Source organism: Tachyglossus aculeatus, chromosome 18 (assembly GCF_015852505.1).
Source record: "Tachyglossus aculeatus isolate mTacAcu1 chromosome 18, mTacAcu1.pri, whole genome shotgun sequence".
Classification (NCBI taxonomy): Eukaryota; Metazoa; Chordata; class Mammalia; order Monotremata; family Tachyglossidae; genus Tachyglossus; species Tachyglossus aculeatus.
Genome location: NC_052083.1, coordinates 30,633,992 through 30,660,605, shown reverse-complemented (window position 1 = coordinate 30,660,605; position 26,614 = coordinate 30,633,992). Strand labels below are relative to the sequence as shown.

The 26,614-nt window shown below is 43.9% G+C and overlaps 1 long non-coding RNA gene across 1 annotated transcript; it reads right to left on the bottom strand.

Moving 5' to 3' along the window:
* Positions 1–210: 210 nt before the first annotated feature.
* On the bottom strand, positions 211–26,614 carry LOC119939988. Its single transcript, XR_005454869.1, has 5 exons — positions 26,416–26,614; positions 22,285–22,426; positions 3,358–3,422; positions 2,077–2,269; positions 211–687 (listed from the first exon to the last, which is right to left on the bottom strand). It is a non-coding gene; the product is annotated as an uncharacterized LOC119939988 (long non-coding RNA).

Here is a 26,614-nt window from a genome sequence, read left to right as displayed (position 1 = left end):
CTCTGTGCCTCACGGCCCTCATCTGTAAAATGGGGATGAAGACTGTGAGCCCCACGTGGGACAACCTGATCATCTTGTATCCCCCCCAGCACTTAGAATACTGCTTTGCACAGAGTAAGCACTTAACAAATGCCATTATTATTATTATTATTATTAAGTGTTCAGCCAGTACCATTGGTGGTTAAGTGGGTGAGGAATACTGTAGTTCCCAGGGAGGGGATTGAGGAGGTCCGGCTCCTACCCGGGAGCCTTCCATGAGTTTGTAGACCTCTCTTTTCAGCTTCAGGCACAGGACCAGTAAGACAGTGGAATGGCGCCAGCCCTGGCCTCCCCTTTCTGAAGAAAGGGAATTCCCAGATAGCAGTATTCCAGGAGAATGGGACTCGATCTGCATTTGCACAACTAAAGCCAAAGACATTAGACCTTACCAGAATTTTTTTGTTAATATCATTTTTAGTTTATCTGCAAAAAAATCCACATTTCAATTCTTGAGATCCAGAGGTCCTCATCTTTTCTACCAGTCGGATGGGCAGGGAGGGAATCTGGGGGTGCATTCCTTAGGTAGGTAGTTGTGCTATTCATTAAGCATTTATGTACCAGGCACCAGGGGGGGATCCAGCAGATCAGACATAGCCCATGTCCTGCGCAAGCTCACAATCTTCAGAGAACATCACAATTCCATTTTACCTAAGAAGAAACAGAGATGTTAAATGACTAGCTCTAGGCCCCCCAGCAGACCAGTAAAAACGCTGGGATTAGAATCTGGGTCTCCTAACTCCCATGCTCTTTCCACTAGGCTACAGTACTTCCCAATGACTTTTTGATGGAGAGAGAGAGAGAGAGAGTGAGAGTGAGTATGTGGAGAAAGAGCAAATGTGTAAATAAGCACCCCAAAAGTGCTCGTAAACTAGGGGAACAATTCTGTTGGGGTGATTAATTATTGGCGTGGATGAATGTCAAATGTAGTCACCTAGTCTCTTCAACCTTCCACAGCATAACTTGTCACTCAGTTTCTCTGCCTCCCTCCCAGTTCAACAGGCTACACTTGGACAGCTGGGCTCCAACACTTTGTCTCTCACCGTCTTCTGTCTGTCCCTATCTTGCCGTGTCTGTGTCTCCATGTCTTTATCTGTCTGTGGACCCCTGACTCTGTGCCCCGGCCTCTGACGAGGCTGGGTTCCTATTCTGTGTTCCTCCAGGGAACAGCTTAGAACAGTGCTTTGCACATAAGCGCTTAATAAATGCCATTATTATAAATACCACCTTAAAGAGTTCCACCATGAGATTTTTTTTTTTTCTTTTATGCAGACTGGGGGCAGTTGGCTTCTCACACTTCTTCTCAGGCAAGGGTGACAGTTTGCTCTTTATAAAAATTGTTTCTTTACCTGTCCCCACTCCTATATTATTTTTTTTCTTCAGGTCCTCACTTCCCTATTTTGGTAGCCTTACACATGAGCAATAACTGCAAATGTTTTCTAACACAGGAAAGTCGTTGAGTAATCCTCGTGTGTGTGTGTGTGTGTGTGTATGCGCACACCATTAACGGTGATGGATGAAGGGCTCTTTGGTCCTGACCACACTTGTGCACACACAAAGACTGATGTTTGTTGGCTGTATTTGTTAGTTTGCGTTACCGGGCCCTGGTTTTGCTAGGCTTACGGCTCTGACTTTCTGCCCAGATGAACCATTTCTTTTCTGGTTGTGGTCCCCTAGGCTGCTTGGGAGAGTGTATTGAAACAGAGTTGGTAGACCTGATTCCTGCCCTCGAGGAGCTTACGAACGAGTGAACTCACAAACTCTTGAAGTAGCTTAGCTTTATAGCCCTTTTTACACTGCAGTAGATTCTTCTGTACACACGTTGGGGAAAAAATATATGTCTTTTGTTTTAAGCAGAATTTAAATAGACCAAATGAAGTACTTCTGCCCTGTCAGTACATCAGTATATTATTAATGTCTGAAAGCCCCATTACTGCAACCTATTAATGAGCCAGATCTTTTGGGAAGATTTTGCCTCTCAGTTTCATTTCAGCAGCCGATCAAATACTGAAACAGTAGAAGGGGTTTTCCGATTCTCACCATATTACTATTGTGCGGTTGTGTACTCTCCATTAATTCACCGGATGTTAATCAGCTGCTGAGATTTAATAGTTATTAAGATGTCATTGCTGTGTTGCACTGTTTGAAAAAAGAAACTGTAGCAGGTGGTAGAGGCCATGTTAGTGACAAGACTGTGGTGTCTCATGGTGAGTTTCGACACTGCCGTGTTAACCTGGATGAAAAAAAGACCCACACACAAATGAAAATCAGAGGCTTGTCACTATTCCAAAAAAACAATGCATTCTGGGTTCTTCGACCCTATGAAAATAAGTCAGTCTGCTTTATACAGTACTGTGTGCAATTGGCATTCTTGTAATTAAGAAACTTTATTCACTAGTTGGGGTGGGTGGGGAAGTTTTTAATTTCCTATATCCTTGCTGCAAAATGTCTTTTAAATGTGTTTGTGGTACAGATTACTGTAAAATCAGCAATTTGGCAAACTGACTTATCTGAAGCATAATTTTAATCCAGAGTAATGGTTATGTATTTCTTCACCCACAATCTTTCTGATCTCAAACAGGCTAAGGGAACATGATTACCTAGGCAGTGGGAAATTCGTGGTGGATTTTGAAGAAAAACCAGCCCTTTCAGAACTAATCATTTACTGCCTTTGCATGGGTGGTGAATAAATGATAATTTAGAAGGAAATTTTGACTTATTTAAACAACATGCAAAGTGTATTTCACTTCTATTTCCTTAGTTTTCTTGTCCAGTGAATTTTGTTTACAGAATTCTTGTGCTGTTGCATCTAGAATTCTATTATGTGCCAATTGAGCTTTTTCCACATTTATAGTTGTTAATTAGGGCTGCGGAGTCCTGTACAAATGAATTGCAAATCACCAAATCAGAGTTTTTTGTGTTTTTTTAATGGTATTTGTTAAGCGCTTACTATGTGTCAAACACTGTTCTAAGCGCTGGGATAGGAATAAATCAGGTCGGGCACAGACCCTGTTTGTGTGGAACAGAGTGCTATGATTGCTACCACCATCACCATTAGCATCACCAAAAACCTACTTTCGGATACTGCTTAGGTGAGCACTTGAGAATCCTAGTTAACACAATCAGTCAATCAGTGGTATTTATTGAGCACTTAAAGAGTGCAGAGCACTGTAGTAAGCACTTGGTAAAGTATAATACAATAGAGTCGGTAGATATGATCCCTGCCTACAGGGAGCTTACAATATATGGTGGGGAGGAGGAGGTGACAGACATTACAATAGATCAGGGATAGGAGAAATGTTAGAGTATATGAATAGTTACCTAAGTTTTGTGGGGCCGGGTGAGTATCAAGGTGTTTAACACACCCAGTTTCTTCCCTCTGAGAGCTTTAAAGAAAAATACAACACTGGTGAGGTCAAACAAAACACGCGACACTATCAACAAATAAATATCTTGAATACCACAACAGCATGATGATGGAGATCCAGAAACCATCAGCTGTAGAAAAATGAGAATTTTGTTGAACCAGATTTTCTTTCAAAATTCCCCTCAAAGGAGAAAAAAGATAGCTCAGATTTTGATCTGGACATGGGGATGTGGACACACATGACACATGGACACCTAGACAGGTAAATACTCAAAGGGGCGGATGCAAACCTCCACACAGGAAAACACATCTAGAGAGGGGCAGAAGCCTGCATGCGCAGAACAACATCCAGGAACACCGAACACACAAGGTTCACAGACACAGTGACAAGGCAGAAGCGGAAATCGCAGGGATACATACTGACACAGAGGGACCATAAGCACCCAGGTTTCCCAACCCCTTAAACTCTGACAACCATAAAAGCACCAGAAAATCGTAGCATCTCTCCATTAAATCCAATTTTTCAGCTGTCCACATTTTCTTTTCAAGCTATATGAGTTTACTGTAAACCTTCTCTTCCTTGCATACGGTATTTGGAATTGGGGTGGGGTATCTTTATCCCATTTCTGCTCTAAGTCCACAACAGGGGGAGGAGGTGGAAGAGACCCTGATAGGCAGTTTCCTGGTTCTCCATGCGCTTACTCCCATCTTTCCCATCTGCTCTCTTCACCCCTGCTTGAGCTCCTTGCTCCTCCCATCCACTCTTCCCTCTCGTCTTTTCCGCCTCTGATCCCATTACTCATGCCTTCTCCCTGCATGGAATGTCCTCCCTCTTCGGCTTCTCCAAACTAAGTCCCTCCTGGCTCACGGCCCTTCTAAAAAAAATCCACCCCCTCTCGGGGACATTCCCCAATTAACCCCCACCTTTCTGGGCAGTCCCATCCCAACAGTGATCTGTATAAAGAAAGCGCTGAGTAAATCAATTCTGGTGACAATGATGGCAATCACTGTCAGAAAGGAAAATCCAGGCACTCTTATAGCTTTCATCTTCGTCTCCTCTTCTTCCACGCACCCCACCCGCCCTCCCTTCAAACAGGGTATTTTAAGCCTGCCCCTGTTCAGCGTCCGGGATAGCGTGGGAAAGGGGGAATGAAGGATTCTAATTCTGACCATTGATTCTGACCGTGAACATACGTGCGGCTGCATCTTCTAAGCGTTCGTGTACATGTTCGTGTAGTCTAACTTCATCTTTGCTTGACTTGCCATCCCCCCCAAAAGAAAAACCAAGTCTTATCATTCCCAGTTTGCTGTTGGAGCAAAAGAGTAACGAAGTTGGAATCAAAACCCAGGTCTTCTGACTGTCAAAACTGTGCTCTTCTGCCTTGCCTAAATCCTGCTCTGGGCCCTCTAAATAGCTACGTGTCATGTATTCTGGTGATTTGCAGCCGTCTAAGTACGTATTGTTAACGCATCTGTAGGTAAGAACAGAAACAAAAGTTGCAAGCAACTTCCCCCACCAAGCTCACATTATGAGGTACTAACAATACCTGACTTGGTTTAGCAAGAACAAACTAGAGGTCCTCAAAGACAGTTCTCTCTCATTTAGAGACCTGTACCAGGCTAGCTCTTCAAGAGACTTTAAACTCTAGAAGTTTAAAGCGCTAATATTCTATCTTAGGCAAATAGTAAGGAATTGTATTGAAGGGATATAATTTCCTTAGGTCTTGGCCAGCCCCACTTTATTTTAATTTATAGCCTGTCTCCCCTACTAGGCTTAAGCTGTTTGAGGGCAGGGAGTGTGTTTGACCTTGTTACACTCTCCCAAGCATTTGATACAGTGCTCTTCATTAGGGAGCAGTGCTGCTTAGTGAATAGAGCACGGGCCACACGTCTGCTGTGTGATCCTGGGCAAGTTACTTAGCTTCTCTGTGAAACAGGGAACGAGACTGTGAGCCCCATGTGGGGCAGGGACTGTGTGCCCAACTGAATTAGCCTGTGTCTATCCCAGCATTTAGAACAGTGCCTGGCACATAGAATGAAAAAAAGGCCATAGAAAAATAAGCACTTAATAAATTCCGTTGATTGATGTAAAGCTGTACTACTTGAAGCTCCTTTTCCGTTGACATGGTTCCTTCACTCCCACTGGGGCTAGCCACCCCTGCTTCACATTTTATAGAATGTTTTGGTAGTGTGTCCCTCTTCCTCTGGTCATTGGGCTGTCTGCTGGCCTCTAAAGTTGTCCTAGATGTAAGCAGTTTTGCCACAGGTACCTCAGGGAATTGTTTTTCCCCCCAAGTAAATTAGCAAGTAACCAACATCAAGAAACAGCTCAGTTTGGTCTTCCTGATACTTCAGCCCTTGTCCCAGGCAGACTCATCTGAAACGATTATGCAGTGGCCAGGCACTGAGGAATGAGTCAGTTCCTGCAGTTTGGTTAGAAGTTCTCAAAAACTATTTCAGAATGTGGATGTGGTCAGCAGAGTCATTTTTCAGGCACAAAAAGGAAACCCACATCAACTGTAAAAATTGAACTTTGAACTGGTGGCCGTACAATAACAGATCTGTCGGACCGTTTGCCAAGGAGAGCTCCTTGGTATCTCATCAAAAGCTCTATAATTTTGGGACCCGGGCCTTTTTTTAAGATAACATAAATGGAGTAACGTTAGCAAAATACCCACGAATGTTTCATTTTCTGTATTATCTTTTGTGTGAATGATGTAAAAATATCACATGAAAACCACTGTCGCAATAACGTGAGGCAAGACGCTTTAGATGAGGTTAAAATCAATCTTGTAAGGAGAGGAGTTGGGATTAAAATTTGGTAGCCGAGAGGAGTTGTTGGTTCGAAGTTGTCAAGATGTGCCAGTAAACAATGCTTCTATATGCACTGCTCCGTCCAGAATCCTAGGTAGCACTGTGGCTAACCAAGCCTTTACCTGTGGATGCTCTGTTCTTCTCAATCAATCAGTCAATCAATCAATCGTATTTATTGAGCGCTTTCTGAGTGCAGAGCACTGTACTAAGCGCTTGGGAAGTCCAAGTTGGCAACACATAGAGACAGTCCCTACCCAACAGTGGGCTCACAGTCTAAAAGGGGGAGACAGAGAACAAAACCAAACATACTAACAAAATAAAATAAATAAAATAGATATGTACAAGTAAAATAGAGTAATAAATCTGTACAAACATATATACATATATACAGGTGCTGTGGAGAAGGGAAGGAGGTAAGATGGGGGGGATGGAGAGGGGGACGAGGTGGAGAGGAAGGAAGGGGCTCAGTCTGGGAAGGCCTCCTCACTGTAACACTGACCTCACCTTCCTCATCAATGGTATTTATTGAGTGCGTAGTGTGTGCAGAGCACTGCACTAAGTACTTGGGAGAGCACAAGACAACAGAGCTGGGTAGAAACACTCCTTGCCCGCAATGAGCCTATGGTCTAGAGGCTTGTTTGTCTTTTGGAACCCAGTTATCACTGGTTTCTACAACCTTGAAACTTCAACTCGTGGAGTACCGTAACACATTCAAGTTAGTATAAGGTGGGTGGAATATATCACCCATGATTGTCAGCATCGGCGGCGTGGTTGTTTAGGGTAGTGACTTATGGAAGGTTTCAAGTTGTTCTCTTGGGCTTTCTCGGTTTGAGCCCTAGTGCATTAAGGATTGTGGGGTTTTCTGTCCACGTTCAAGTTGCCCGAAATAATTTGCTAGCTGTCTTATAGTTTTACAGCGGTGCACGGTGGATCTGACTTTCGGCTGGCACCTCGTCACCAGCTAAGAGATTGGGAACCAGTATAGAAATATGGATCCTAAGACTGGGCAGTAGTGAGGCACAGCACCAATCAATTCTGATCATGGGAACTCCAGGCTTTTTCCCCATTCCCAGTGAATCAGTCTCAGTAGCCACCATATGGCTGGAGGCACCTGGGAAACAGATGAAAGAGACAAGTTCTCAGGTGGCAGATGGGATAGTATGCTCTTAGACGTAGCTATTTTCTTTCTTAGCGGGATCCAAAGCCAAAATAATTTGTTGCTCGATTTATCAAGGGTCTTCTATGGTACAGAGCATGCGTTAAACACTTGGAAAGGTAAAATGGAAGTTGAACTTAGGTAGGTCATATGCCATCAACCACCTCAGAGCACTTGTGAGTGAGTGTGTGTGTGTGTGTTAATATCTTAGTTTTTGTCTTTTGCATCTCTGCTCTTAATTTTTTCACCTGTTGTATGTTTGGGAATTTGGGTCTGCTTCTCTTCCACATTAGACTGTAAGCTTTTCAAGGGCAAGGTCTTTTACTGTACATTACCAAGCATCTAGTACAGTGCTGTACACGTGAGGTGCTCAGTCAGTGCTGTGGATGATGGTTAGAAGAAATAGGATGAAAGGCAGAGAAGGAGGCAGGAGTGCTCTAAAGTCTTACTATCTCTTTTGGCAAATAGGCTGTATTATAAAGTGTTTCTGGTGTATGGAGATCTCTCACAGTATGGAATTTCTTGTTCCATTGAATGCCTGTGATGTAAAGGAAGTATTGTCGGCAATGCTGGGGACTAAGGTGCATGGTATGATAATAATAGAGAGTAATTTAGAAATCAGTTCAACCAATGGTATCTATTGAGTACTTTCTGTGTGCAGAGCACCATACTAAGCGCTTGGGAGAGTAAAATATAACAGAGTTAATAGATATGTTCCCTGCCCACAACAAACTAAGGGAAAATTTATAAAACTAGGCAGGGAAATTACTAGGAGGGAGTACAATATGCAGGACTGATTTACTAGCCACAGCCATCCTCTGTACAGACATTGCTGAGTATTACTTTGGACTAGTCACTTCCCTGAGCCTCAGTTTCCTTACCTGTAAAACAGGACTGAATACCTGTTCTTCCTCCCACTTAGATCTGTAGCCCCCGGTGTGACTTGGGACTGTCTCTCTGAACTGATTAGCTTGTATTTACCCCAGCACTTATTTCAGCTTGGCATATAGGAAGTATTTAACAAATACCACTAATTATTATTATTATTTATTATCATTGAATTTACAATATACTTAATCATCTGATTTAGACAAGTTGTATGATGTCAGACTTTTTACAGCAAGCCAATTACTTGCCGACCCTTTTCTTTGAAAATGAAAATAGAGGGGGGGCGGTTCTGGAGTTTGAAAATACTGTTTAATTCATGTTTTGATTTTTTAATAGATCATAAATAGACAGTTCTATCATTTCTATCAACAATTCCTTATGGTATTTGTTTATGGTATTTATTAAGTGCTTACTTTGTGTCCAGCGTGCTTAAGCACCAGGGCAGGTACAACTTAAGTAGGTTGGGCCCAGTCCCTATCCCGCCTGGGGTTCAGAGTCTAAGGAGGAGGGAGAACAAATATTTAATCCCCATATTACAGTTGAGGAAATTTAGGCACAGAGAAGTTAAGTAACTGGCCTAAGGTCACACAGCTAGCAACTGTGCAATTCCTTCAGCCCCACTCTCATTTTCCTTTTAGGTAAAATGAATTTGCCACTCCAATTTGAAGTGGTTTCCTTGTCTATACATCCTTCTTCTTGCTCTGTTGGCTCTGCCATGCACATAAGCACCAATATTATTCCTTCCCCTTTTTCTCCCCCTCCTCCTCCTCCTCCTCTTGAACTTTTGTGAGATCAGGCAGTTTTCTAAGATAAAATACCTCTTCTCATGACTACTGTTCTTCCTAGAAATAGGAATAAAGTTTGTCCCATGCTCCTGTCTAGACTGTAAGGACCTTGTGGGCAGGGAACACATCTGGCAACTCTTGCTGTATTCCCCCAAACACTTAGTACAGTGCTCTGCACACAGTAAGTGCTCATTAAATTTGACTGATGTGAACAAGTTTTTTTTTTCTGTTCCTTTCTCTCACAAACTTACCATCACCTGTCCATTCTCTCTAGAAGAGAGCGTATTTAGTCATGTCTTCTGGACTCCACCTTTTCCCCTCTGGCTAGCCTTCCGTTTCTCACAGAGCACCTAGTTCCCCAGCTGCCTTGTAATCTTAATCGTCTCTCAGTCCCCGTCCTTCCTCACCACCGACACCAAAGCCCAGGCTGGGCTCCTGAGAACACATCTCCTCATAATCACCTTCCTCTCCTTTGTGTGTAGTTAGTGAGGACCCTTTTTTTTGAAGGGGCTAGGCAGGGAGGGCTCTTCTTCCCCAATCTTAGCGGAAAAACTTTCTTCACTGGCAAAAGGCAGAAGGGGAGGATCACCCACCTTCCTATTTGGGAGCGGGGGTCCAGATCCCTCTAGACTATAAGCTTGTTGTGGGCAGGGAACATGTCTACCAACTCTATTTTACTGTACTCTCCCAAGAGCTTAGTAAAGTACTCTGCACACAGTAAGAGCTCAAGGAATACAGTTGACCCCAGGGTTCCAAAAGAGGTCATCTCTGGTTTGGCTAGTCATGTCCTGCACCACTTGTTGATGGGAGGGCAAAAAAAGCCTAACCAGAATAATGAAGAAAATAGTTTAAGGGGATTTGGTCACACAGCAGCTAAGTGGCAGAGCTGGTCAGGTCAGTGGGTCAATCATATTTATTGAGCACTTACTGTTTGCAGAGCACTGTACTAAACCCTTGGGAGAGTACAATACAATAATAAACAGATACATTCCCTGCCCAGATTGTCTGATTCTCAGGCCTGTGCTCTTTCCGTGCTGCCTAGTGGGAAGTCCAGGGCAAACAATCAGTCGATAATATTTGTTGAGTGCTTCCTGTGTGCAGAGCACTGTATTAAGCACTTGGGAGGGGGAGTCCAATGCAGTAGAGTTGGTAGACATGATTCCGGCCCTCAAAGAGCTTACAATCCTTCCTTGACCAGCCCCTCCATTTTCCCCACACCGGACGCACATTCGGGTTGGCAGCCCCACCGTGGGCTAACGCAGGAGGTAACCAACTTCAGGCAGTGAGTCCCAGATGAAATCCTTCAGCCTCATCTTGCTGAACTCAACCCCCATGAATGCCCAGACCAGACCCTTCCCCACTGTGGTTTCACTCGACCTTGGAGGAAATCTTGTCGGTGTGGGATCTTAGAATTTTTTCAGTTTTAGCAGAACACCACTCACCAACACAGAGCAATCCCCTCCACCCCCCGCCCCAAAGGGGGCTGATGTCAGCCCTGTCTTTAGGCGGAAAAAAGAACCAGACCGATCACCTTAACTTCAATATCCAAGAAGAGAATCAAATTAATAGCCTGAGAACACATTTGAAACTCCCTGAAGGGGCGTTGTGTAGTATGGCTTTGGGAAGGGTAAGTTATAGCCAGCCAGTTTCTTTTTCATTTATGATGGCACCCACCTTATGTGGACTGGGTAAGATCTATTCAATCAATCTGGAATTTGATTCTGATCCATGGGAGCTTCTCATTGGCAAGCTGGGAGCATATGGTCTAGACTGTACATGTATCGAATGAAGTCTGAACCGGCCTGGAGTCTGACTCAGAAGATGGTTCTCAGTGACTCAGCACTGACCTGAAAGTTCTTAGCCAGTGGTCCATCGTAAGGGGCGGTTCTTAAGCTACTATTATTTCACATCTTCATCAGTGATCTGGATGGAGGAATTCAGCAAGTGTGCGGATGACACTCCAGTGGGGTTTCTGGGACTTGGGAAAGCCAGAACAGATTCAAGGTGACCTCAGTAAATTAGAGGAAAGATCCATCGAACACTAGGTGACGTCAAATTGCAAGGACAGTCACGTAGGAACAAAAAACAAACTATGGGGATGGGATGGTGAAAATAAGTAGGCGCAAGGAAGTGTGAGAGGTCTGGGAAGGACCTGGGTTCTAGTCCCAGCACTTCGACTTTAACTCATCCTCTGCTGTTTCCAGTTAGAACCACTCCATCTTTTGTAGCCTTCAGATCTTACCAAGATATAATCAGTTTTTTTCCTTAGTGTTGTCAGCACGCCATCCTGCGTTAATAATTCAGTAGGCTGTCATCCTTAAGAGCAAGAGATAACACCGGTCCCCTCGGAATTCCAGTGGAAAGGGGGTGGAAAATGTACCCTTTGAAACCTTATCACACTTGGTGTACAGTCTATACAAAGTGAAGGGGTGGGTGTTGAGCAGGTTATTCTGTCAGTGCACACAGACCACTCAAGTAAGGTAAAGTGCACAGTACGAAGTTGGTCTGGACGTTTTAGAGTCTGAATAGCTGCTTAGCTCTCCACTTGGGTAGACACAGGCTGGGGGTTGGACTGAAATTTTCAAATTTCCCTTGATGTATTTCCCAGCAGTACATTCGTTCTGCCCGGCTTTAACTGATGTGTGTTGTCGGCGTATGTTTTGACTATAATTTTGTCAGGGTGTTAGGGAATGTCCATATTAAAACTTGAGCCTGTTAGGATACAGTCCTCTGTGTTGGAAGAAGCCTGGTGAGGGAGACAGCTCGATTTTTCCTTAATGCGGGCTTTTGCAAGAATACAATCCCCTCGTTATGCAAGCACTGGGTGGGTCTGGTTCACCTCTCTGTGCTAGGAGGCACTTAATTTTATAAAATAACCTCTTGTCCCACCACAGTGCACCAGGGAGATGGAAGGCGAGTGAGGAGAAATTTGAAAAGATTTGTATTTCAAAGCTACCTCTGAATATAGGGAGTTTTCTCTCCTTTTTATCTTTTTCAAGCCTTGTTCCCTCAGGAGGTATTATCCTACTTCCTATCACTGTTTCTTTGGTCCCATTTGAAGCTCAGTGGAGAAGATGTATATGACTATCGACTTACGTCCATTTTTGCTATATGGTGAAACATGAAGCAACTCGTTAGTTCGCAAGGGCTCAGATGCACGTGTTATCGGAGTGGTTACAATGCCAGTTCTGTCTACAGCGTTGAGCTGTATAATAAGGGATTCACGTAAAGAACTCTTAGAAATGGAAATTGTGCTGAAGGAGAAATTGGTAGCATGGAAAGAGACGTGGCGGTCATTTTCACGACAGCCACTTATGATTTATGAAGCATTGAACCCATTACCCGTAATGTACGTATTCCCCAAGTATAACCTCCTTGTGGGCAGGTAACTTATTTCCTGGCTTTGTACTTATTAAGTTCTTGGTAAAGTAGACTACACCCCCTTTTAGACTGTGAGCCCACTGTTGGGTAGGGACTGTCTCTATATGTTGCTAATTTGTACTTCCCAAGCGCTTAGTACAGTGCTCTGCACATAGTAAGCGCTCAATAAATACGATTGATGATGATGATACACCCAGTGGGGATGCAATAAGTGCTATTACTGTGCTGACTACCATGACTACTTATTACTCTTTAAAGAAAAAAAATAGACTTACGAACCTTTCCTGTTTGTATCGTGGGCAGTGTGCCAAAAATATTGAGTTCAGCTAAGCATTTGGATTCCTCTGTTACCTAAACTGTACAAAGTCATTCCACACCTTAGAACTTCATAATAATAATAATGATGATAATAATAATAATTGTGGTATTTAAGCACTTATTTTGTGCCAAACAGTGTACTGAGCTCTGTGGTAGGTAGGTCAGACACAGTCCCTGTTCCACATGGAGCTAACAGTCTGTTGGAGAGGGAGAACGGGTATTTATTTAATTCCTGTTTTACAGATGAGGAAACTGAGGCACAGAAGAGCTGAGATTAGAGCCTAGGTTCCCCGACTCCCAGGCTCCTGCTCTTTTCACTAGGCCACGCTGCGTCCCAGAATTCTTAGAATCCTCCCCACTCCCGCAATCAGACCTTCTGTTGGAAGAGTGTTGTAATGTGTATCCTCTGAAATAATAATAATAATAATAGCAATTATTAAGCACTTACTAAGTGCAAAGCACTGTTCTAAGCGCTGGGGGGGTTACAAGGTGATCAGGTTGTCCCACGGGGGGCTCACAGTCTTCATCCCCATTTTACAGATGAGGGAACTGAGGCCCAGAGAAGTAACTTGCCCAAAGTCACACAGCTGACAGTTGGCGGAGCTGGGATTTGAACCCATGACCTCTGACTCCAAAGCCCGAGCTCTTTCCACTGCCTTTAAAGGCCCAGGACGATTCACCAAGGTGTTTCAGGCAAGTCTCCTTCCAGAGTAACCTCTGTTTCAGCTTAGCGTGGCTCATTTTGTGCAGAGCACTGTACGAAGCACTTGGGAGATTACACTACACCAATTGTCAGCTGTGTGACTTTGGGCAAGTCACTTCACTTCTCTGTGCCTCAGTTACCTCATCTGTAAAATGGGGATTAAGACTGTGAACCCCCTGTGGGACAACCTGATCACCTTGTAACCTCCCCAGCGCTTAGAACAGTGCTTTGCACAGAGTAAGCGCTTAATAAATGCCATCATTATTATTGTTACAGTTGGTAGGCATGATCACTGCCCACAAGAATCTTAAGGCCATAGATGAAATGTGTGTGTGTGTGTGTGTGTGTGTGTGTGTGTGTGTGTGTGTCTTTGTGATATATAAAGGTGTATTTATTGCAAAAGGGCTTTAGTTTGCAGATATATTTTCTGCATAAGAGTGCCAGTGATCCATACCTCTACACCCCACCTTTATACACACACACACCCACACACCCACACACTCCCCCCCTCCCCCCTTTATATATTTCCAAGACAGAAATCTGAGACAACCTCATTTCTGGGTGTTGTGTAGAAAAAGATTCCCGTCTTCTCTGAATGGTTGTCAGGAAGCTTGGCCTGGTTGATTAGAGGTTACGAGGCAGTTACCTAATTGCTAATAAATATTTTCTAAAAACTAGTTGTAGGCTGCCTTTAGGGGTAGGCTAGTGGATTTGCCTTTAGAAACTTGTTTCAGAGACTCGTGCCAATCCTGCCCTTCGGCAGGCCTGCTCGGGCTAGTATAGTCTGGCAGGGCGCTCTGCAAATGTCGTGGGGACGGGATTTCTTGGAAAATCTTTGGTCCAATCCAAAACTAAACCTACAGGGTCATTTACCAAACACTGAGCAGAGAGTCAAGTGACCATCAGCTGGTAGAAGTGTTTTTTTGATCAATACAGTCACACGGTTCAGGAATGCGAGAGGTGGGAGAGTACTGAAACATGCACGCGTTTCTGGAGATACCCTGCCAGGCTCATGGCGTTATGTAATGTACCAGGAATTCAACTTCACAAGAATGTACTTTAATTAGACACCTGTATTTCAAATCTCGGTTTCACCTCTGATTTGATTTCACCTTGTTGCACAGTGGTGGGGGTGGAGTGTGGTGTGTGTTAGCACACATAGTAAATAGTATCAGTAAAATTACACTTAATTATATTCTCTACTTAAACACGCAACATCCAACCATTTGCAGCAAAAGCACTGTCAGTTAAGTAAACTTAGAGTACTCTAAGACAAAAATAGATTGAATATCTGCAGATGGATCCATGGTATTGAGTACTTACTGTGTGCAGAGCACTGTACTAAGTGCTTGGGAGAGTACAATAATAACAATAATAATAATGGGATTTATTAAGCGCTTACTATGTGCAAAGCACTGTTCTAAGCGCTGGGGAGGTTACAAGGTAATCAGGTTGTCCCACGGGGGGCTCACAGTCTTAATCCCCATTCTACAGATGAGGTAACTGACCGAGTTGGTACATGTTCCTTGCCCACTATGAGCCTACAGACTTAGTAAGTGAAAGGATATCAGCAAATGCAAGAAATGGGGAAAAACGATTGAATTGTCGATCCCAGGATGCAGATCAGCGGCAGAGCGGTGAGGTGTTTTGTGTTCCAGATAACCGTCATTTTTCAGCCGCCCTCTCAGATTGAAACCTCAACATGCCAGACGCTGGTCCAGTTCATAGGTGCGGGGTTCTAATTTGGGAGTGTGATCTATTCAAATACAGGGCTTAGCACGCCAAGACCAGGCTCTTGAAAATGAATCATTTCCAAATAGTGTAACAGCAGGAGTTGTCCCTGCTCCCTCTGGAAATATACCTAGAACAGAAGCCTCACTCGAATCTGAGAATTTTATTTTATTTTTTTTGCAACAGTATCTGGGGGTGCTATCTGATTCCGAAGGTGGATGTCGACTGAAACAGAACTGGCCGTGACTCACGAGCCCTTTAGTCAGCTGCCTTTGTATTTGTTGCACAATAGAAACCTCTGACTTTCCTTCAGTTTTTGCCTGAACTCACCGCTTTTTTTTTTAAACCTCTTCGCTACTTAGTGGCCTGACCTCACCATTGTCGGGTTGGTATGCGGAAAGTAAATGGCGAATGGTATAAGATTTCCTAACTAGGTTTCTCTTTGAACGTGCCCCATCTGGGTGCCTAACATTAAAAGAAGCTTTCCCCCAAACCTTGGTGCTTTGTGCAGGACTGCTTGGAATAATAGCATTTCATTCTAGTAACCAGAGAACAAGATTATTGAGGAAATGTTGTCAGGTTATTTAACCTTAAAACCGACCTATAAATTCAGTCAGTAGTATTTGAGTGCTTACTCTGTTTAGCTAGAGCACTCCACTTAGTGCTTGGGAGGGCACAATAGACTCTATCCTTGTCCTCAAGGGTTCTGGCTCATATTCAGCCTTAAACTAATCAATCAATGGTATTTACTGAGCGTATACTGTATATAAACACTGTACTAAGCTCTTGGGACAGTACAACAGTGTAAGTTGTCACGATCCCGCCCTCTACCTTAAACTTGGTTTTTAAAAAAGTTTCTTTGTCCTCAAAGGACTTTTAAAGCATGTAACAGCCAAGACTGGCATTGATCTGCTAATTTAGGGTTTGAATTCATATTTGGTTTATTTCATTAAACAACCGGACTGGCTAAGGTTTGCAGGACTCACTGCTCAAAACGGTTATGCGACAAAACTCTTCCCTATCCCTGATGAAAATTAAATATGTGAGTACAGTAATATTGCTGCACCTTATTGGACAGTTAGAATTTAGTCCTCAACGAAGCTTTGTAATAATGATTGTGGTATTTAGGTGCCTGTTATGCGACCAGCAGCGTACTAAGCGGGTGAAGGCCCACTACAGTCAGATCAGACACGATCCATGCCTCACAACTGCCCGGAGAGAGAACAGGTAGATGATGCCCGTTTTCCAGATGAGGAAACTGAGGTTTAGAGATGGTAAGTGACTTGCTCCAGGTCACGCAACAAAGCAAGCAGCGGAGCCAGGGTTAGGAACCAGGTTTCCTGACTCCCAGCCCTGGGCTCTTAATAATAATAATAATGGAATTTATTAAGTGCTTACTATGTGCCAAGCAGTGTTCTAAGCACTGGGGAGGTGTTCAGGTTGTCCCACGGGGGGGCTCACAGTCTTAATCCCCATTTTACAGATGAAGTATCTAAGGCCCAGAGAAGTTAAGTGACTTGCCCAAAGTCACACAGCTGACAATTGGCAGAGCTGGGATTTGAACCCACGACCTCTGACTCCAAAGCCCGTGCTCTTTGACCTGAGGCTTTGGCCTGAATAAGCTGCCAGTTTTGTACATGAAGGAAGGCAGGCAGCTGACAGAAAAGGAGTTGGAGGAAAAGAGTGTGTTTGTGTATGTGTGTCTAGATAGATATTTAAAAAATTACTAGGCCAGGGAGCAATCCCACACTAATAACATTGAGTGAATTACCATTCCTTACTTTTCCCATCCACAGGAGCAGCAAATTCCACAGCTTGGTTCGTTACAATCCATACATTTCTAACACACTGGCGAGCCACTGCTTTGAATGATTCACATGGCTCTTTTGTAGGAAAGCTTATTTTCCGTCCCTTTCAGTGGCTGCAGTAGAAGGTTACATTGCCTCCACTCGCAACAGGACTGCAGTGATAACTCACAAGGTCGCACCGCTGTCATTTTTCTTATATAAAGAAAGGTTTGAATAGAGTCTACAATTTGCCAGCTATTGCGGCATCCAAGTCCGTGGTAAAAGACTCTCCAAGGCCGCCTCGTTATTAAATGTCTCACTTTATGTATTTTAACCGTGCAAGCGCAAATTGAAATCCCTTTGTGATTCGTTCTCAGAGAAATGCATTGTCTCCCCTAAGAGGTATTTTAGGCAGCTGTTTCCATTGGGCAGGTGTGATTCTATCCCTGGTAGCAGGAGGTTACCCAGAGGTAAAGCAGAACGGAGCACAAGCTAGATTTTTCAGGGTTGACTTTATCAAACTGACGTTTTTCACTTTGCCTCCACAGAGCGTACCTTGAGGACCGAGCGCATCCTCCTCCAAAGAGCCTCTAGCTGCCCCTCAATCGCTCAGTAGTCAGTGTAGATCCTGTATTCTAATCAGCAGCTACATCTGGCTACTGGGTCTCTGAGGGTATCTTCTAGCTTCTCTCTTGGGATATTTTGGAAGAAACTATAATAGGCATCTTTGGATAATGTGGATTCAATCCCGTCTTCCAGATTCACAGCAGATAAAAAGAGTTATATAGTATCAACCGGGACACGCCAGATGTGCCCTTGATCTGTGGTTCTTAAAGCCAAGATTGAGCATCTTGGAACAGCGGTTGATTTTCATTTATTTAGCTTGTGCCCTTGTTTTTAACCTACTGCACCTTCCCAGGCTTTTAGGCCTTGATTTAGGATTTAAGAATTGCAGGTTTTGCGGCGAGCGGAGCTCTAAGATCTATTCTATCAGGCCTCTTCTAGGTTACGTGGTTTTCCATCTCCGCTTTTAGAGGGGTAAGCTCCTTGTGGGCAGGGAGTGCGTCACTTGCAGATTTAGTACTCCCCAAGCACAAAAGCAATGCCAGTGGGTGTGAAAAATAGTGGGTGCTATTAGGGATGCTTGGAGAAAGCCCGGTTATTTAGGAGTGTTGCAAGTGATTGCGTGCCACCAATGCTGATCGTATACTTTGTAGGATGAGCATTCAGGTTGGAGGCATGAACCTGGCATACAATGTAGAATTCTGTATTTGTTAAGTAACAGCTACATTGTCTGCTGGGTTTCAAGCTACCTGGAAATATACACTCAGTAACTACCCGTGGTCTCTGATTCATATCTACTCTCCGTGGATTTGTGCTGGACACAAAAGAGGATTAATCGGAGGGACTGTATCCTTGGGCATCGGGTGGGGAACAAAGAACTTCAAATGCTGCGAACTGTTTTTCATCACTGAGGGTTTTGTCAGAAGTGGCCCATCAAAGGAAATAACAGAGCCAGAAGAATGATTTTAAGCCCAAAGGGCCTGTAATGAACAGGGGCCTTAATTCTCCTCAGTTTACCTTTCTGTTCATTTTCATTTCTGGGGTCATTTTTGCAAAGCCCAGGTCCATTTGAGGAATAACTACTTTTCCCCCCCCTCTTCTTTCCCCAGTCCACTGACTATGGGTGATTCCTTCCTGTTCAATCGGTTTCAGGGAAGCAGCATGGTCTAGTGGAAAGAGTACAGGCCTGGGCATCAGAGGATGGGGGTTTTAATTCCAGCTCTGCCACACGTCTGCTGCGTGACCTTGGGCAAGTTGTCACTTCTCTGTGCCTTAGTTACCTCATCTGTAAAATGGGGATTAAGACTGTGAGCCCCTTGTGGGACAGAAACTGTGTCCAATCCAATCTGTGTCCTTGTATCTACCCCAGTGCTTGGCACATAGTAAGCACTTAAAAACTACAGTTATTTTTATTTTCTCAATGCTGCTCCATGCAGTTGACCCAGAGCTGCCGTGGCCAACATCCAGACCGCTCAGATTCCCTCTTAATGCACTGCTTTTTCAAAGCTCCCAGCCTGTTTTTTTTAGGGGGGTTGGAGACCCACGGCTTCCTCTTCACCCTCTTCTGCCAGCTTCTCAAGCCAATAGAGGAACCAGGAGAAGGTTAATTATCGCCGTGCACGGTTACCGGCAGTTTGGAGTTGAAGCCCCCCTGAAGCCTGGCTCTTCTCTGCTCAGTCCTCAGCTCCTTTCAAACAACAGGCACTGCATAGCTCCAGGCTGAATTTAAAGCCTCCCCCCTTGAAGGAAGAGAACTTCATTACAGGCAAGGTTTAATAGATATTTGAGACTATCATTGATGTTCGTTTATTTGTGGGGGATGGTATTATTCCTGTTAATTAAAAGAGTTCTATTTGTATTCTAAGCAGTAAGTGGCATAATGGACCTCTGCCTGATAGCAAATGGATTTTAATGATCCTGAAGTGCATTTTTGCCTCACAGTTCCATGCACTTGAATAAAAATAAAATTGTAAAATTGCACGTGGAAAAATGTCTGTCTGCTAATATTTTAAGGCTGATTAAAGGGCAGTATTTTTTGGGTAGCATCTAAACCGACTAAGGAACCTTAAGCTCTAACGGTAATGATTTATGATAAGTAGGATATGGGAAATAAAGGTTATTATTTACCACTTTGCACTCCAAATTGAAATCTCAGTCATTTGGGAGCGAGAAAAATCAGAAACTTTGCACATGTTGCTAGAGGTGTTATTTTGTTTTTCTACTCTAATACCCTGAGTGTGCTTAAAAGATCCTGGTTGATCCTCATCATAGTGGTGGTATTTATTAAGTGCTTACTATGTGCTGAGCACAGTAATAAGCACTGAAGTAGATAACACCACATAAGTCTTGTTCAGTCAGGTCAGTATTGAGAATTTTCATTTTCTTAATTGGTACCACTTAAAACTTCCAAAGTTCTCCAGAGTTAAAGAGTTTAAGAAAGGTTCCTTGGTCCTACATTAATTTCATAACAGAGTAATCCATCCCTTTACACTGCGTTCAATTTAAATTTTTAGCACTGTTTGGATGTAACATTTTGGCATGTCAATTCACTTAGCTTCCCTTTATTTTTAAATGAATTTTTATTTTCCATTTTTTCCATTGCTCTCACTAACTACGAGTTGGGAGCGAGATCTCTCCCAAATTTTGCATTTCTTATTAGGCTATTCTACCTAGTGATATCTAAACAGACAGATTCCCCTGCCCAGGATCTAAGCCTCCTACTCACAAACCAAGTCCCCACCGAAAACTTGTGCGGCAAACATACCCTTAATGAGAAGGATTTTCTTCCCCTCTGTTTGAAAGGGCAGGTAAGAGAGACAGACACACACACACATAAATGAGGCCATTTATATACTCTGAAAAATACTGACCGGAAACAAGTCCCAAGAGTGATGGAGATGATGGAACTGAGTAGATGGAGTGCAGGAACGCGTCTGAAGACTTCTCAAACCCACGGTCAACAAGTCAATCAATCAATCGTATTTATTGAGCGCTTACTGTGTGCAGAGCACTGTACTAAGCGCTTGGGAAGTACAAGTTGGCAACATATACAGTCCCTACCCAACAGTGGGCTCACAGTCTAAAAGTCATACGATATTATAGAAACAAATTCTATAGATACTATAGAAACAAAACTTCCAACCTTACCAAGTCAAAAACATACCTCATATTTGGGCTGTGCACACCTGTCACAGGACCAGTTCCTCATTATTTCCCAGATCTCAGCAAACTGAAGCTAACAGATTGCACCAGCAGCAACCATAGAGTCACAATTCAGAAAGCTTTCGACTTCCGGGATAAAACCCATGCTAAATCGAGGTAGAGCAGGGAGCCCGTCAACCCCCAAGATTATATTTACACTCTTGTCTGCTTTTGTATCTGGTGAATGTCTTCTCCCATCTGCTCCAATTTAATACTTTTAAGGCCGTGGAACTCCAAACCATAACAGCGCAACCTATGTGATGACCATCTGCATTAGGCCTGTTTAAAAAAAAACCCTATGTATCATTTGTCACTTTGTTTCTTCTGGTGGGGGGGGGGGGGGGGGGGGGGACTGCAGTATTTAAAAGAGCTATGTCTCCTCGAGATCTCCTCAGATGAGGTCTGAGTGTCCAGTCAATTCCAGTCGTGGTGCACTGACTTCCATCATCAAGCATGCTGGTTAATAAACTAGAGTCCTCCTGAGTGGTGGTGTGGCGAGAGTTAGAAAGGAAATTCCAGCCACGGTCCCCGATATTGAGGAGTTTACAATGGAACGGAACCAAGACAGTGCTAATAATACCAGCGGCCAGCATGGCATTCAAAAGCCTTAAGGGTGTAAAAGATAAGTCACTTACCCCTATCCATTTAACCCTCTCCCTTGCTGTGGTTTGCAGAGTATCATCATCATCATCATCATCAATCGTATTTGAGTGCTTACTATGTGCAGAGCACTGTACTAAGCGCTTGGGAAGTACAAATTGGCAACATATAGAGACAGTCCCTACCCAACAGTGGGCTCACAGTCTAAAATCATTTGTTCATTTTTTGGTCATTTTTGTGTTGCCAATTTGTACTTCCCAAGCACTTAGTACAGTGCTCTGCACATAGTAAGCGCTCAATAAATACGATTGATTGATTGATTGATTGGTCAGAGGCTGGCTGTCGGTATTTTTCATAATTCTGCAGAGCCGAGTTGGCACAAGGCTTTTGTTCGGGGACACCTGAAACAGGGCTGACAGCCTAGACTCTAAGCTTGTTGTGGGCAGGGAATGTGTCTCTTTATTGTCATATTGTACTCTCTCAAGCGCTTAGTATAGTGCTGTGCACACAGTAAGCGCTCAATAAATCCAACTGAATGAATGAAAGGCTGCATCTCACAAAGCACCTGGCATTCTGGAATTGAAGACAAAGGGTAAGCAATACAACCGGCCTGGAAATCAGGTTCAGGTTCTCTCTTTGTGGGCCTTCTGACCGGCCCAGTGCTCACAGCCCCATTAAAGGAGTCCAGGGCTGTAGCAGGCAATAAGGACAAACAGCTCTGGTGGGGGCCGGAAGAGGAGACAATTGAATTCCTTGCTGTTTGGGCTGGGCAGTTTGCTCGTGCAGCAGAACAGCCACGAAAAGCAACATGTCCTAGAGGAAAGAGTACAGGTCTGGGCTTCGAGGACCTGAGTTCTAATCTCAGCTCTCTCCAATCTAGTTAACTCGTATCTATCTACCCCAGGACTTTAGAATGGTGCTTGACATATAATATGTAAGTGCTTTACAAATACCTTAAGAGAATCCAGGTGGACCTTGTATTTCTTGTCACACAGGACATTCTAAGAGCTCAGGATTCGGTTCTTATCCCGGTTCTGCCATTTGCTTGGTTTGTGACCTTGGCCATTTTACTTCTCTGGGCCTCGATTTCCTCACCTGTAAAATCGAGATTAAACATTTGTTCTCCTTCCATCTTAGATTGAGTCCCAGGTCGGGCAGGGACTCCATCTGATTGGTTTGTATCTATCACAGTGCTTGGCACATTGTAAGTACTTAACTACCACTATTATTATTATCATTATTACTGTTTATGTTAATTCTGTTCTTAACAGTGGTAGGATGCAGTTTCTTTGTTGTGCTCACCATCAGTCAATAGTACTGTGTTCAGACCACTGTACTAAGCCTTTGGGAGAGTAAAGTACAGTTGGGAGATCCAATCTTTACTCTCTCAGTACTTACAGTCTTGTGAAGGGAGAAAAACACTGAAATAAATTATGGAGAAGGAGGAAGAAGGAAAGTGAACTGGAATGCAAGTGATTGCTTAAGAAGGCGGGTATCAGCAAAGTGCCACTGCTGGCTGTGCATACGTAAGTCAGAGTTGGAGCAAAGGTCTGAGGAGCTATGCGGAGAGGTGGGGAGCTTACACCCAAGGGAGGAGTAATGATCTTTTGGAGGACATATGATTTTTAGAAAGGAAATCACATTTTATGTTCATGTGGGAATGACATCCCAACCAAGAAGTATGCTAAAAACACAAGCTAGTCCTATTTCTTGGCCATTCTATTAAAACTTAAGGAGCAATGAGCCTGGGGTAGCTAACCCATTCTTTCAGGCAGTGAAACAGGAGCCCTCTGGCTGCTTTATTAACTTCTCACTCCCTGTGATGTGTAACAGTCATCTCAGTCTACATTTCTTGTATCGTTATTCCTTAAATCTGTCTATCCATCTCAATTCTGGGTGGGCCTCCTCTTATTCTGCAGGTCACCTTTGCAGGCATCGATTGGCATTTTTCCTCCAAAGGTTTTGTCCACACCCGCCCATCATCCCCCCTCAGTTTGTTTTCACCTCTCTCCTTGTAACTCTGTTGTATTGTATTCTCCCAAGCCCGTAGTACAGTGTTCTACACGCAGTAAGGACTCAATAAGTACTATTCATTCAATGGTATTTACTTAAGCGCTGTACTAAGGGCTTGGGAGAGTACATTATAACAGTAACAGACACATTCCCAGCCCACAATGAGCTTAATGGATTGATTGTAGGGGACTTAAAGATCCTGAATCCACCAGCTATGCCATTTTGTGAGATCTGATAACCAACGGTATTGACTGAAGGCTTACCGTCTGCCAAGCGCTGCACTAAGCATTTGGGCATTTCAACATTAAAACGGCTAAGTAGCATTCCTTACCAAAGTTTAGCGAGAGATAAATTAAAGATATATTTATTTACACTGATGTCTGTTTATATTGACGTCTGTCTCTCCTACCTGCCCTAGACTGTGAGCTCGTTTTGGGCAGGGATTGTGTCTCTTTATTGCTGTATTGCACTTTCCCAAGCACTTAGTACAGTGCTCTGCACACCGTAAGTGGTCAGTAAATACGACTGAATGAAGGAATGACTTTGGGAGAGCACAGTACAATAGAGTTAGTAGGCATGATCCCTGCCCTCGAGGAGTTTACAATCTGGCCGGGGGGGACTTGTACAGAGGTGACAAAGTTGGGTGGCAGAAGTCCCATCCAACTCTGTCTCAGTTCTGGATTCCCCTGGATATTGGCTGTTAGTTTCAAAGTTCCCTTTCCTGTTCTCAATTTACCTTGCCGTTATCAAAAACAGATCCGGCCATTGTTGCTCCTGACGGAGAGGAAAGCCGCTCTCACCTCTGCCGAAACCACAGATCTACTGCTCATTTTGGCAAGGGTTGTAAATTCCCATCAGTGAATGTTTATTTACAAGCTCGTTTCCCATTCGGGGATTATTTTCTCATTTGTTTGTTCCTTATGCTCATTCTCCTTACCCATTCCCCTAGCAGGCATCTGGAGGGAAATTGATTCCCTTTTTCAAGTGTTTCTTTCAAAAGCTCCCTGACTTTTCAACAGTACTTCTCTTGAAAACCCCAGTCGAGCAGTGGCCTGGCCAAGTGGAAAAAGCAGGTTCCTGGGAGTCAAGAAGCCTGGGTTTTAATCCTGGCTCCATTCCTGCCTGCTGTGTGACCTCAGGCAAGTCACTCAGCTTCTCTGAGCTTTGCTTTCCTCATCTGCAAAATGGCTTCACTCTTGAATGCTGTGTGACCTTGGGCAAGTCACTCAACTTCTCTGAGCTTCGGTTTCCTCATCTGTAAAATGGGGATTAAATACCTGATCTCCCTCCCCCTTAGACTGTGAATCCCTTGCGGGGCACGGACTGCCTAATTTGCTTCTATCGAATCTCCTTGCGTGCTTAGTAAGCACTTGACAAATAACACACTGTTATTCTCTGAGAAACAACCATTCACCCTAATGAGAGCCCATCCGATTTTTACTCCTGCTTCTTCCACTTACTATTCATCCGAGAGATCGTGCCACAGCTCAGTAAGAAAAGTGCACATGGCTTCTCGTTAACCCCCCTCCAAAGCAAAAATTAAAGAACCTGGGAAAGAAAGGAGCGAGGGGAGCCCTGGGGGTTTCGGCTTCTTCTGTGGCGGCCTTTCATAACAGCCGCCAGGGAAGATTTCAAAGTGCCTCTCGGCAATCAAATATTAGACCAGTCTGACAGCTACAACTGAACCTCCTTCCTCACTGGGTTTCACTTCCCCACCACATTTCAGTTAAACTCCTGATGTTGAAATCCCCTTTGTATGCCCCTTCTTAAAGTTCCCTATTTTTATTTGTGTTCAGGTGTGAAGACAATCCCTACTTGACAGAAGGCAGCCTAAGAGCCACTGGGCCTAAAAAAGACTCGTCCCCTGATACCAGCCGCCCAAAGCATGTCACATGTAGAATGCAGTACTAAAAGATTATTAGGGGACCATCCATGTGGTTATTAGTCTATTTATAAGGGTACAAGATAAAAGGGTCCTGGAACAGAATATATACAGAGATAACTTCCCAAAACAGGTGTTCTGTGTTCACCCAAGGCATGCTCATAAGCAGGAAGTAGTCTTTCATACAGACACAGTCATGCAACTTAGGTCAAATAGCTCTATAATTATATAAAATAATGCCAGGGTGGTGGGACTTGAAACCCCGATTGATGTTGAACTAGAATTACTCTAGCAATAATCATCAAGCCTTTTTAGACTCTGAGAAGACCACTGTTATCCCATCCATGGCGAAGAAGATGGGGACAGAGGCTATTCCCTGAAAGCAACAGCTGTGAAAGAAATCATGATCCTTTCCGAAAGAACCAGATCGCGGACACCTGGCCAGTCGCCAAAGCGTTTGGCTCTGTGAGATTTTTTTGCCTGACAACTTTGTCCTGGGATGTATTGTTTATTGTTGTTGTCGTGAATGAGTTTATTAAAAGTTACATGAATGGTGAATACTGTACATAATGCCTCCTGTGTTATTTTCAGACTTAAGTGCTTGGTTCCTTTTGGACATTGCACCCTTGGCTGTTGTTGGAGAGAGAGAGAGAGAGAGAGAGTGGTGCAGGGATGTGGATTGGGGCTTTGGGTTTGGATCCCAGAGTTGGGGCAAGTGGCTTGTATTTTGATGACCCCATCGGTGCATGGAAGTCACCTTCCTAGTATGCATGACATGCTGTACTAGGGGAATGCTAAAGAACAGACAAGCTCCCTGCCACCAAAGAGTTTACCCCTTGTTTCTTGCAAACTCTCTTAAAAACAAGGGACAGGGAAGAGTTTTCAATTGGCTGTTCATCAGCTAATTGGCAAGTTCTGCTAATGAGGGCTTGGACCATTTGGGGAAATGGTGGTGCCTGCCCAAGGTGAGTTCGTTTACTCAATTTTTGATGGGTTTTCTAGAGTATTTTTTTCTGACACAAATCGACGAAGGGCAGAGGGGGAAATTGGTCCCCTCTAGACTGTATGCTCGTTGTGGGCAGGGAACATGTCTAAGCGCTTAGTACAGTGTTCTGCCCCCAGTAAGTGCTCAATAAGTACCACTGATGGAAGTGATTGATTCCCAGCTGATATCTGCGGGAAGACTTACCACGTTTGGGGTTGCCGGTACCATCCCAGGGTCTCTCACTCTGCCCAAGGGTTGTGATGCATGCTGTCTCACTGGTTTCCTGGGGTGGGGAGGCTTTTCTGGTCCACCATCGCTTCTGGGACACCGTGTGGTATCCAGGTTCCAGGCAGCCTTGGCTGAAGGATAGGCTTCATTTCCACGTAGCACTGGCAGCCGTTAA